The 12,759-nt window shown below is 41.9% G+C and overlaps 1 protein-coding gene across 19 annotated transcripts in view; it reads left to right on the top strand.

Annotated features, from left to right (window-relative positions):
- Positions 1–12,759, top strand: part of Kcnma1 (potassium calcium-activated channel subfamily M alpha 1) — a 719,966-nt gene that overhangs the window by 406,732 nt on the left and 300,475 nt on the right. The window lies entirely within an intron of this gene.

The following is a 12,759-nucleotide window of genomic DNA, read 5'->3' as shown; positions in this document are numbered from 1 at the left end:
GGAAGCAGGCAGATCCTGGGGTTTACTAGCCAGTCTGCGATCCTCCTAACTGAGTTGCAGACTAGAGAGAGAACTTGTCTCAAAAAGTGGAGAGTTTTTGAGGAGCAACACCCAGCGTGGTCCTCTGGCCTCTGCAGCAAAGAATGCACAGATATACACAGAGAGATAACAGAGATGGAGACACAGAGACAGAGATGGAGAGACAGAGACTGAGACAGAGAAGATCCTACACATTTCAAGTGTTCACGTGTTTGATGATCAGTCACTTTTAATTAAAATAATATATCAATGCATCTCCCCTCTATCTAAGGTTCCATTCCCTGAATATGGTGAAAGAAAATAAAATGGCTTCATTGGCAGTGGTTTGAAGCTAAGGGGTGTAGGTGGATTTTAGGGGTGATATTGCCTTTCACGAGCTTTGGGTTCTCAACATTTTGTTCTGCCCAGAGATTCACCATGAACTCTGAGACCATGATTTGAAGGGTATTGGTGCTTAACTGCCTCTCATTTATCTACCCAACCTCAGCCCTGCTTTTCAAATAAACTGTCCCAACAGGAAATCATGGTGTGAATCTTCATGCCACCAATACTTTGCTCTTCCCAAATATTCAAAACATCTAAACAGTTATAGCAGATGTCACCAAATTACTTGTCAAATCAAAAGACACTGTATAAAAACACGTGTGTGTGGAGGGCTGGCGAAGGAACCGGGCAAATCTGAGGACAGTCTGTGTTCCTTTCCTGTCTCTCGCCTCTGGGCTTCAAAGCTGCCTCTCCTCGTGTGAAATGCCAGTGCTCTGTATGGTGTTCTGTTTAGAGTGGTTTGAACCTTTTCTGCCCATGTCTGTCATTGCTGAAGTATCTCACCTCTCTCATGTCGACTCTCACCAGGAGCCGCACAGCAGACTCTTTGATGTAGGTCTTTTCTGCATGGCAGCCAAGGCCAAGTGTGGTTTTCATTGCATGCTGCAACCTTACCCTTTTGGTTGTTGCCTCCAGGTTAACTAACTAGATCCTTTTCCTGCACTGCCCATGCATGCGACATGCCTTTCTTGGTAGCTCTGAATGTAGCAAGCACTGGACGCATGCATGGAATTACAGAAGGGAGCATTCTGATACACTGAAGATTTGGGATATATGATCGCTCCTGGAAATCCTTTTGGGCCCCCAATTTGTTGATATTTCCCCAGAACCACCACATCTCATAAAAATTCAAGACTGGAGCACTGGAAAAGAAATGACAAAGTCTCATGTTAGGCTGGTGCTGAGTGTAAAGCTCATGATCAGGGATTTAGAACATAAGGCCCATTTCTAAGTAGCAGCTTAGCCAATGGTCAGTTCTGTGTCTTCCCAACTCGGCAATGATGCGCTCACAGTGCCCAAGGGTCCCGCCTCTTCTCATGACTTCCTGAACAATGTTTTCTATATTTTGTTTTGTTTAAATCTGATAAATGAATAGACTTAATAAACACCACCTTATAAGATAAATCCCCCCAAGAAATATAATTACTTGCCTTTCACATAGTTCATTGTATCTAGCAATACCACTAATTCAACCTGAAGATATATGAAAGGATAGTACTATCGAGGATATTTATATTCACCCAAGCACATTGGCACTGTATTCAGCATTGCTGATTAATAACTGGCATCATTTTCTCTCCCTGTTGCAATGCATCCTTTACTATAGGGATAGCGATGACTTTCTTTAAAAGTACTTTTAATTCTTTTTTTTAAAATTTTTATTATTAAATGTCTACCTTATCTTTCTGTCTTGTATTATTGGGATGGACTTCTGTAAAATATAACTGCCAGGATCTTGCTGGATGTGTGGCTGGTGTTATTTCACTTAAGTAGGTATTTTAAGTTGCAGAAAAACCTACTGTGAATGCCAGGAAAGGAAAGCTGGAGTGTTAACCAGCTCTAATGATCCCACCATGGGAAGGAAAAGCCCCTTAGTAATAGCTTGCCAGCGTACCTAGACTAAAATGATGCAATTCAGCAGTTAGAGTAAAACAAAACTGAAAGCCTCTTGCCTCCCTTTCCTCTTTGTTTTTCCATTTTCTTATATCTGGGGACTTGGTAGAGTCAAGCCCCTTCAACCCGCCATTTCTTCCCATTCTATTAGACATATCCTATTCACCCACTGAAGCAGACTTTGCTTAGACTTTCAAACATGTTCTTAAGGTAACCACTATAGAGTTCTTTGCTTGAGTGTATTCTCCTTTCTGAAAGGAGCCTGGTGGAATTAGAGGGTGGCCCGTGCAGGCAGTGATTGAAACCCAGGGGCTGAAATGCTCACCATTAGAGGAGCTTTTATCCAGGGCTCTCCCATGAGGAAACAGTTGTCTCTGTTCCTGGAAACACGCCCTGCTTCCTGCCACAGCGATGGGGTGGCTGCAGGGAGGCAGAGCGGTGATGAGAGGGTCCATCCAGGGGGCAAGGGAGACAGTCGAAGAAGGCAGCTCCAGGGCACCCCATCAGAGCACACTGCTATGCTTTCAAAGGATTGTAGAAAACAACTCCAGAGAGAAATCAGAGGCAGCCATAACATGACAAGGAGGAGCAGCAGGAAGAAGCTTGCTGCTTTCAGTTCAGAATCCTCCTCTCCAAATTTAGATCCAGAAGCCGAGTGCACACCAGTGAAACCGTGGTAAGAGTTATTTCTGTGGCCTGAAGCGATAAGCTGAATTTTAATAGATAAATGAATTCCACTGTGAACCAGCAGCAAGCGAGAAAGAAAAACATATAAAGGGAAAGAATTATTCCCAAAGCTAAGACATCAATTTCATAAAATAGATAAAAAAGAACATATACTTGGGGATATGATTGTATAAGTATAGGATTTGCTAAGGAATTCTCCTGGCCCTGTTAATGAGGACTCTTTGATTCCGAAAGTAACTTATCCTACTGATCTCCTGTAGTTTGCTTGGTCTCTACTGCTCAGGTTGCTTTATGACATTCCTAAGAAATTACTGTTCCTTCCCTGTGCTCAGAAGATTCATGCCTACTAATCAGCAGTATCTCAGATTGTCCCTTTTGGCTGTGATGCTGTGGGCTCTGTGCAAAGCTCCCAAATAGGGATACTTTAACAAAACATCCATGCCTCTGCTCTCAGTCAGAGACAGAGCTAACACATAGTGATTTTATTGCCATGTGTAGTATAATTGTTTTCTATACTAGATGTCAGAAAGACTGGTGCCTGGTCTCTCCCAGGGCCTTAAAAAATCCCCAGTAACAAAACAACCTCCTGATACTACAAACAGAGCTATCGCCAGCCGTTAGTGTCAACAAAATTCATCCCAGGCTGAGTGTGTGTGTTACTGCTTATTGCTTTTTATTCTTCAAGGAAAAGCAACAGATAAAGGGAATTGCTGTTGCCTGATGCTACCAGGGCTCCTAACATTAGCACTAGGCAGAGCCTTGGTCCTGAAGGTCTTTGTTGGTGTAGACCTTGAGTAGACTACTCAAGTGGACATATGGTTGAGGAGTATTAGAATTGAAGCTGTGGGGTAGTTAGTTGAGCTTTCCACTCTGAGTCCTTGCAGCTAAAATCAGAGTAAGGTAGCAGTGCCAAAGGCAACATCTGAAGGACAGGGGGCCGGACCTAAGTAGCAACCAGTGAGTGAACTCCACGTGTCAGAATCTAAAATCTGGAGAAGGCTCACAGAGAAGAATTGTCTTAACCACTGTTTATAATAACAGCTGGAAGTCACAGTTATTTGAAAGCTTATTATGTGATGAACTTCCAGCACACCAGCAGACTCACCCTCCTGTGCTGCTTTTGATAGGTAGAGGGGTCATGTTTTCCTTCCACAGCCTCTTCCACTTTCTATATAAGGGCAAGAGCTTATTTGAGAAACATTGATACCCAACTACCTTGAACTTCTTTTTTGTCTAGACTGCTTTCTTCATGAATGTTGACCCCGGGGCATTGCTTACCAGTGTGTAGACGTGGCTGCCTATTGGTCATCACTGTTCAGTGATGATTGTCTGTGAACCTTTATTTAATACATGTGTGACAATGTCCAGAAATGGGAGCAGAAAGCACAGTGGTTTGGCGACTCCTCTTGCCCTGATCAAGGTACCCTGTCCAAGGCAGGTGTAAGAGGAAGCATAGTCTCAGCAGCCAGGGTCTTATTTAACCCCCTCACCACATGCCAGGCTATATGTCTGAGTTTCCAGCTCTTTGTCTTGACCTGGGATTTTTCTCTGGCCTCTGTTTCCCTAAGCTCTCCCATTTGCCGGATAGACCAAAGGTGGGATTGGGGTTGGGGCAGGACATATGTCTGCTGCAGGACGCTGAGCATGTATGGGCACATTGCCTTTTTGTGTCTGCTACACATACCCACATAGCTCTTGAGCTCTGTCCTTGAAGGACTCGCCATCTATACCTGGAATATACATCTGAGTGACAATTCACTTAGTACTTACTAAATAATCCCCTTATATCTCTCTTCTTCTAGATAAATGAGACTCCTCTGCAAAGGGAGCAATGGCTATCGTGCACAGGGGTAGAGAAGTGGGTGACCAGAGTGCATCCATTGTGGTTTCACTGTCAATTTGGTAAAAAATCGCAGCAAGCAGCCCTTCCTTGGCAAGACTCTGTTTTTATGTAATAGCTTAATTCTGATTTATTACATAAAAGATGCTGGCAAATATGAACACTAATTCCACTCTGGTAACAGCTGTGATAGACATAATTGTAGTCTGTAGTCAAGCTAGAGAAAATAAGCATTAGTGGGTAGGTTGTCTCTGACATCATTCCAGGATTCCAACAGTGAACGAATACATTTATGGGAGTGCAGCTAGAGCAGAGTATTTACAAAGTGTTTGGCTGGTTCATTCCTGTGCTTCTCCTCCACATTCACACAAGCCAGCCAGGCGAATGGAACTGAAGATCTGGGAGGAAGAGTGGCTAGCCTCCCACGAGCCACTCATTAAAGTGACACAGGGCTTTCATTGTTAAGAAATCTTGGTTAATTATTTAGTATTTATGACACAGTATGACCATCCAAAATTAACATTCTGACGTATAGACTCTTACTGTGTGATAGTGAATTCTCCGATTAAGAGCTCACTGCATATCCAGTGAGTCTGTGGATCATATCAGAGTATTTTTTATAAGAATTCAGCAGTGCAGACATGAGAGGGGAAATGGAGCATAGAGATTACTAATTCTCTCAGTTTTCATTGCCTTTGGGACATTTTCCATTGGCAGTTGCTATTGTCACTACCACCATTACTTAGCTGTAAATATAAGTGTTATTGATTGAATGCATAGGTATTTCTCCTTACATAAGCCTTGACATTTTGTCTCCTTATCCCCAGTTTACAGACGAGAAAACCAAGGCTTGGAGAGGTCATGTTGCTTCAACAACAGAATACAGGTCATAGGACACAACCAGTTCATAGGCCATAGAACTAGGATTTTGAATCATCTGCCCAACTTGAAAACTACCCAGTTGCCCATTGGTGAAGAGGATGACTTACAATTCACATGTTTTGCCTTTAAAATACTCAGGTGCATTTACATATAGAATGGAGTAAATATAAACACGGATAAGACACTGCTCTAGTTTTCTTTTTTGTTGTCAACCAAAATTAGGTTTGGAGAGAAAAGGTCCCCCCGATTTAGAATTATAACTCATCACGAAGGGAATTAAGGACAGGAGCCCAAGCAGGAACCTGAAGCAAGAACTAAAACAGAGACAGTGGAAGAATACAGCTACTGGCTTGCTTTAGCTTTCTTATATAGGCCAGGCCCACCTGGGATGGCACCGCCCATAGTGGGCTGGGTTTTCCCACATAATTAGTAATTTAGAAAATGCCTCAGGACACAGCCATAGGCCGATCTGGTGGAGGCTATGCCTCGACTGAAATTCTCTTCCCAAATATGTCTGTCTGTATCACAGTGGCAAACACTAACGAGCACAGACATTGCAATCTTTTGTAGAGAGAAAGTAGCAAGGCTCTTACCACCTGAGTTTTGGGATAACACCGTTATCTGTGAATTTCATTGAGAAATCCAGCTTGCAAGGAACTGACATGTTTTGTCTCCTCATCAGCAATCTGTGTCATTTTCTTTGTCTCTCGGAAGAATGCTGTATTCTTAGGACTAATTACTCAGGTAGACACCCTGTGCCATGCGAATGCTCTGAGATGCACTGCTGTCATTGTTGTTCAGAGCTGAAGATTACAGAGCACAGAAGGACTCGGCAGAGCAGCGAGGGTTCCCATGTCACCCCTCCGTGCTGCCTGTTCATCTTAGCACAGTTCAGATGATCTATGTGTTTATTGCCATTGAATCCCATCTTGTCATCTGAGCACTGGCATAATTAAAAGCTGTTGTCAGGAAGATGAATAAATTATCGACACTAACCATAGCTAAAGACTTCCCGATAAAACCATTTAACAAGTGGGCTCGACATCATGGTAGATCAATACTACAGAGTGACAGAAAGTGTCTTCTATTTACATTGAAACAAGTGCAATATTCTTTAGGAAAAATGTAAAACAAGTGCAGTGTCTAAGAAAAATGCTTTAAGATTAAACAAAGAGCCAATCTGATGTAATTTTCATTAGCTTTGATCAATCATTAATCAGTCCACCTGTCAAAGATAGTGACCTGGGAGACATCTATCTTAAAGATGTTCTTAGATAAAGTCCTAATATAGATGGACAGAAGAGGCTTGATTCAGTGTTTTAAATAAGAATATAAAAGTATAGTACTTATTGAATGTATGGCCCCACACTGGTATTGTAAAAATAAGCTTTTTGGCCTTTTTGGCATTTTAGAGTTATTTACTTTTACTTTATGTGTCTGGGTGTTTGGACTGCATGTCTGTCTGTGTAGCACATGCATGCATGCAGTGCTAGTGAAGGGAAGAGGAGGACTTGGATCCTCTGGAACTGGAGTTACATGCAGGTGTAAGACACCGTGTGGGTTCTGGGAACCGAACCACTGTCTTCTGTGAGAGCAACAAGTGCTGCTAACTGGTTAAGTCGTCTCTCAAACCCCCAATGATAAACTCTTCAGTGCATTACTCTGATCAGGTGCTCAAGAGGGGGTGTTAAGAAAAGTAAAGAAATACAACGACAGATGTAAGTTGAGTTGTTCAGGACCTGTGATGCCGTCCACTTAAGATGGCAATGGTCCACAAACAGATTCAAGCCGTTTCAATGATTAATTAGCGTCTTCTCACTCATAATAGTTCCATTATTGTTAGGAGTTCACAAGACATTGGGACCCAAAGTTGTATGGATAACACTGACTTACAGATCTGGATACACTGCAAAGACTCCCTTTATTCTTGATAGTCTGAATATTCAGGCACATATCATCCTCACAGGTAAAGTGAAGCACATATTTTGACCAATACATCCAGACATTACCAAGAAAAACTTCACATTTGTGAGATCAATACTGCTCATTGGCTGAAGATGAGTTCTATAGAATCTATGTCTAAATGATGTCATCTTTCCTTCTGCTTTGATTGGATGAAATGGTGTGGAAAGTTTGTTAATCCCTAGCCCATAGTTAGGAAGGAATATTTAAGGGTTCAAATATTATCAGCTTCTACTGTATTCATTTTGCTTATTTTGGGAGGGTGCAGGGTCACATGTAACCCAAAGAGTCCTCTAACTCACTAAGTTCCCAAAGATGGCCTCCAACTACTGATCTTCATGTCTCTTTGGGGGTTTAAGGCAGAGAGAGAGAGAGAGAGAGAGAGAGAGAGAGAGAGAGAGAGAGAGAGAGAGAGAGAGAGAGATTGACTATGAATTGCAAAAGTTTTCGGGAGGATAACTGGGAACTCATCTTATGTAAGTATATAAGTGAATGACATTATCTCTCCAGGTAGAACATTTCTGTTTCCAGAAACACTGGAGACCCAGGGAGGACTTCTTGAGATGATTAACTTTCCATATGCCCACTTTGACAGAAAAGTGTTGGACATAGTTTAGATAATCCAGCTCCTCTGGATATTCCCAGACAAGCTCACAAATACGTGAAGTCTTGCTAGGGTAGTTTAACTTCAGCATTCCATCAGTCTACCCCCTTACTTTTGTATGAGCCTCTTGGGATGCTCAGTTAATATTGAACATTGTGTCTTACCCGTCTCCCTTTCCAGCATTGCACTGAAAAGGTAATGTGAGATTATAATACAGCTACTTGATCCACATCCTAACTCAACTACTCAGAATTATGAACTTGAACAGATATTGAAGTCTCTGAGTTTCTTTTTGTGAATCAAAGATTTTAACAAATACATATTTTATGTAATCCTCTTGTGAGGGTCAAATTCATTAGTATATGTAAATGCTATACAGTTGAAATGAAGAGTTGAACATGAACTGAATGAGGCTCTTCCCAATCCCAGAGCTATAGAAATTCACCTGCGAGGGGCTTGAAAGATAGCTCAGTGGTTAGGAGCATTGGTTGATTTTCCCATGAACCTGGGTCCAATTTCTAGCACCGTAATGTTAGCTAATAACCATCTGTGATTCTAGTTCCAGGAGACCTGATGCCATCTTCTGGCCTCTACAGGAAATGCATGCACATGGTACACAGATACACGTGTAAGCAAAACACTCATAGACAAAATAAAAATGAGTAAATTGGTTTTTAAGGGTATATTTTAAAATCCCTCATAGATGAAGCAAAGTCTGTAAGGATACATATTATTTGTATATAAGTTATACACAAGGATACGAGCTACCTGGTGAATCAAGTTTTTGAAGGCTACTGCGGTTTAGAACACAAATGGACAAAAGCACTTGAAAAAGTCACACCACAACACAGATTTAGAGCTGACAATATTTGGGTCTCATTCCTGATGGAACAAAGTAATCAGTTTGTAGTAACAACCAAAACAAAACAAAAAACTGTAGAACTTTAGAATGAAGTAGGTTTTGGAGATTCTTTGCACCTGGGCTCAGAGTTGGTATTTGAAACAGAAAGGTCCCTAATGCTCCGTGAATGACATCTTTTAATTAGATTAATCTAGCAGCACTGCAGATGTGAGCTGGATGAGTAGAGTCTGCTATCATTAAGCTTATTGAATTGATTTATGTCTGCAGTGCCTTGAATCTGACCTCTTGTGTGTAATGCTGGTGGGGCTTGAGAAGGCTCCATTCAATTTTAAAAGGAACTAGCCTTCAAGAGTGGGGAGAATCAGAATGTTAGAAATTATTATACAAAGTGCTACTTTGCTGCCCTACCAGCCCCTTCCCTATTCTATCATTCGGAATGCTTGTTGTGTTCCTAAGATGCTTAGCATTTCCTTATTTCCTGTAAGGAAAGCACCATGCCTTCACCCCTCCTTATCTAGACTTTGTCAGTTTTCCCTTTTAATCTAGAACTGAGAATGTACTCAGCGGGTACGCTGATTTTTAATTGGAATGTCCACTGTTGACTCATGTAAGGTGGTATTGTAATCACACCCCTGTTCTTTTCCATATCTGAAACTGAAAGTATTTGTTCAAGCCTTGATCTTAGCGATTAGTTAAGTGGTATGTATCTGGTTGTCTGTGGACAGGCTCAAACTCTTTAATCTTCTCTGTTCAGGTCTGGATGGGCGTCTTCTTGAGTAATGGTACCTGTAAGTAGTGTGCAGTTGCTAGAAATGTCTTCAGAAGTCATGGTTAGCAAAGTGGGGTCCCTGAACAACAACATCAGCAGAGTTTGGGAGCCTGAGAGAAAAGCCCAACGTTAGACCCCTAATCCAGAGTAAGGAATCAGGAACTGGAGCCAAGGCCTATGAAGGCCAGAGTCTGACAACCAGAGTCTGGAAAAAATAGCCTCGTGGAGTTGGGCAGCCATAGGCAGGAGATAGAAAAACAGCATTTGGGGATATGAGGAGAAGTGTGGAGGGTTAGGAGAAATGTCAGCACTTCCTGCTTCAAGATAACACAAGATTCCAAAGAGTGGCCTTGTGCTCTGACAAGTTCCAAAGCCAAGTCCAGAAAGTTCTACCTATTGAATCATACTGAACCTATTTACAGGAAAATGTATTGTTTAGGGTATGTAGAAAGGGATCCATTTTCCATACAAAGTGTCTTATTTCCTTTGGAGACAACTGCATGCTAAGCAAATGCTTTCAAGAAGTTCATTTTCAGCTATGCCCCATATTGCACATGTCTCAACAGAAGGAACTTCTTAGTGGGGATCTTTGGAAAGATCCTTGAGCTTAGATTCCTGGTCAAGACATTAAATGTCCCCAAGGCTTCAGTATCACACCCAATCTGTAAAGACTGTGGGAGCCTAGGAATGAAAATTCCATCGGATATAAGGATAACACGCTCTACTTACCTAGTTATTCATTAACTAGGAATGGATTAGGGTTGGTCAGATTGCTGCTGTCAGAGTTAGAACTGGTGTCTTTCTATTCTTAATCCCTCTACCCATGATTGGCATTGCATTTTCACCCAAAGCCTTTTCTGATGTGGGCATGCCTCATCAGAATGGCATTCTAAATTTAAGAATGTGACTCAGAATCCTTTTCTTTTGTAGTTTTAAATAGCAGCCCCGTTTCCCTGCTGCCATCTGCGGATGTAGACAAGGAAACCCTGGCGCTTTACACAAGACCGAAGAGGCGCTTCCATTTCAGTTCCCTCCCGCAATGAGTAATAATCGCTAAGAGAAAGTCTCTTGGGGAGAAAAATAAATCCTGATAGGCCAACCTTTTGGCTCTTGAGTTACGGATTATCTTTTGAAAAGATCAGTAAACTCCATGGGTTGTTTCCATTTGGGGAATGAAATAATGGGGCTTTGGATCTTTACTCTGTGGTCTCTGATTGTGCAAGAGCATGAACTATAGGCACTCAGAGGATTTATCTCAGAATGGATCCTGATAAATAGTTCCCTTGCTACTTGAAACACCGTGCAGGGGGTTGTTCTGGGCATTCCCATTGCAGGGGAAGTTGCTAAAAGAGATATAAAATGTGTCACCAGAATGCTTCCATTCCACCTGAATTCCCAGAGACTCAGTTCAGTTTCTGCCTCAGAATTTCCCACCTCTTGCCCTTTACCCCAACCCTGTCCATAGCTCAGGATGTATTTCTGTTACCTTGTACCTCAGCCAGAAAAACAGCCACTCAAAGCAGCAGAACAGCTTCTATTTTATTGTTTTAGCTCAAAGTGTAGAACTCAGTGAATAGTAAGGAGGTGATGGTTAAGTCAGTTTTAAATTTTGAGCAGCCAGTGACAAGGTCTATTATGTTTTCTGAATAGTTTTTATACATGGGGATGGAATGCTGAGATTTGGTTTTCAACATGGCATCTTTTTAGAGTAAAGTCTTTTCATTGTTACACTTAAACACTGTGTGATATGGAAAGCACCAGAACAAAGGAACTGACCAGGAAATCAATGAACAATGGGGAAGAGTTCCTGTGGCCTGATGGTTAATACTTTCTTGAATATCTCTTCCCATTTCTATTGAACAAAAGTAACCGCAGTGACACTTAAATGTTATCTCTCTAATAGAGTCCAGAAAAATGTTTTCCAAGAAGTTCCTAAATTAATCCACAAACTCATGGAATTAATAGGCACTAGAGAATTAACAAGATTCCCTAAATGCCACCAATATCTCCCTCCATGACTATTGGGAAAGCAATATTGAGCTTATTTCTTGGCTTTAATGAGGTAATTATGGATTTTCCTTGGTGAACTTGAACCCAAGGCCTTCCTTTGGTTCCCTTGACACTGTGTACAACAAAATATGTGACTATGTACTTTCAATGTAGAATCCAGGTTCCTGCTAGCACAACGGAGCACATGAGTGCGATTCTTATCTACAAATCTCCTGCATCTTCACTCACTTGTTCTCTTGCGCGGGCTCTCTCTCTCTCGCGCGCGCACACACACACACACACACACACACACCTCTTAATTTTCAATAGTATATCCTGCCAGTGGCTCTCTCACCACAGAGATACATACTGTCAACTTAAGGTCCCCGGGATCTGTAGTAGATCTTTCCTGTCACCCTAAATGCATATTTTAGGAACACACTGTACTCTTGATGTTGATAATACCACACCATGGCTTAAGAATTGTAAACATGTCCCTTGTTACCTACAGGCCCTAGTTTTCATTTAAGTTCATACTTGGGCGGGAACAAAAAGAACAATGGTAGGCTGCTTCGTGTAAGCTTTTGTTCCTGCCTCTTTTCAGCACTGGACTAACCAGATTCCGTTCTGTCTCCCCTCTCACTTTTCTTGCCTTAGTGAGAACTCAGCAGTTGTCATTTCCTTTGTAAAACAACCATTTTTCTATAGCTTTTGTTCAGTCTGCTTACTTTGTAAATGCAAGAATAGGCTACTCTGCCTTTGTGTGCGGAGGGTTACCACACACATCAGTGGTTTGGAACACGACCAGGGGCATGTTTGGTTTGTAATCCCAATGAACAACGGGGAAAGCCAGTGCATGTCACATGACTGGAGGTTCCCATAGATTGACTTACCTCTGAGTGGGCCCTGCATTCCTAGGCTGCACCAATTCCTGCCTGTTGAACAGCCAAGCATTGCCCTGATTGAAGTACAACTATACTAACTGGTATCTTATGCAATGATTTCTAAAGTAGCAATGCTGCTGCTCAGAAATCTTTCCTGATGCATCTCTGTAGTTCCTTGACTCATGGTCGGGGAGGTCCAGCTTGCTTCCCATCTGAAGAAGAATTCGGGGGTCCCTCCATTCTCCCTTTTTCTCATCTCACTGTCTTATTATTCCCGACCTGGATGCTTCCATTTGCTTACAG

Source organism: Microtus pennsylvanicus, chromosome 15 (genome assembly GCF_037038515.1).
Source record: "Microtus pennsylvanicus isolate mMicPen1 chromosome 15, mMicPen1.hap1, whole genome shotgun sequence".
Classification (NCBI taxonomy): domain Eukaryota; kingdom Metazoa; phylum Chordata; class Mammalia; order Rodentia; family Cricetidae; genus Microtus; species Microtus pennsylvanicus.
This window is presented reverse-complemented; position numbering and strand designations above follow the sequence as displayed.